Below are 1,071 nucleotides of genomic sequence, written 5' to 3'. Positions count from 1 at the left end.
GTTGCTGGCGATCCGTGGAGCGAAACCTGTGCAATGAAAGTTCTCGCGTCGTATGTGAGAAATGGTGGCGATCTTGACAGCTGCATCAATGTAGCAAAATTTGTTGCGACGATCGATCGTAGGCAAGTAATTGTAGGAGGGTTGTCATGTTACTCCTATTGTTCACCAACATTTTAGTCAGAAGTTAGACAGCATACACCTATTGATAATTCTACATAAACATTGTGTACCAAGTGCTCACTGGGCCGTCGAGTACGCACAATAGTACCGCCAAATATACAATTAACATCTGGAAAAATCGCCTCCTCGTCTGGCAAACCCTTCTACCAGTTCATCCAATTCAGTTGTAGCCATAGGAGCAGGAAAACATATACAATATCGTTCATCATTTCGTAGAGAAGCTCTTCAAGATTCTGGATGAATCTGAGGGCTGACTTTCTTGACATACTGAGCTGGTTAGCAGCATCACCAATGCGCCGTCTTGACCGCACCCGTTGGCATAATACTTGAGTAGAACCGCAAGCCCATAGCCGAATGTATATTGAATTTTGTTGACTGGCAGCCCAATTTTTCAATAGTAGAGGGGCTATAATACCTGTGCACTTGACGTGTCAAGTTCAAGAGTCGAAGACTGGTATTGCCTCTAAGCACGAGCTTTAACGTTCGATGGCTCGTTGGTGTGGTTGCGCACTGGGTGTGTTCAGCACATTCGGAACTCCATTCCTTGGGTTAAAGGGTATAACGCTTCGGCTAATCCCCTTTTGGTTACCGCGGAGAATATAAAAAAAAACTTCTGAATAGTTCACACTTGGTTTCGCTTGATCTACACTCGTTGCTACTGAACTTGTTTTAACCTGCATTCTTCCATGGTAAGCGAAAGACTCGCCAACCCGAAGCACCGTTTATTAACGACACCAAGTCCTTGACGACCCGCAGTGAAACGCTCGACAAACTGCGACAGGACTTGTGGTTGACCATATCTTCGAACTTGTTGTCGATTTGAGGTCTTCGTTTTCCGTCTGGACAGCATCTCCGAATGAAAAATTGAAGGCCAAAGCGATCTGTAAGCCC

The sequence above is a fragment of the Phytophthora parasitica genome (genome assembly GCF_000247585.1).
Source record: "Phytophthora parasitica INRA-310 unplaced genomic scaffold supercont2.116, whole genome shotgun sequence".
NCBI classification, from domain to species: domain Eukaryota; phylum Oomycota; class Peronosporomycetes; order Peronosporales; family Peronosporaceae; genus Phytophthora; species Phytophthora nicotianae.
This window is presented reverse-complemented; position numbering follows the sequence as displayed.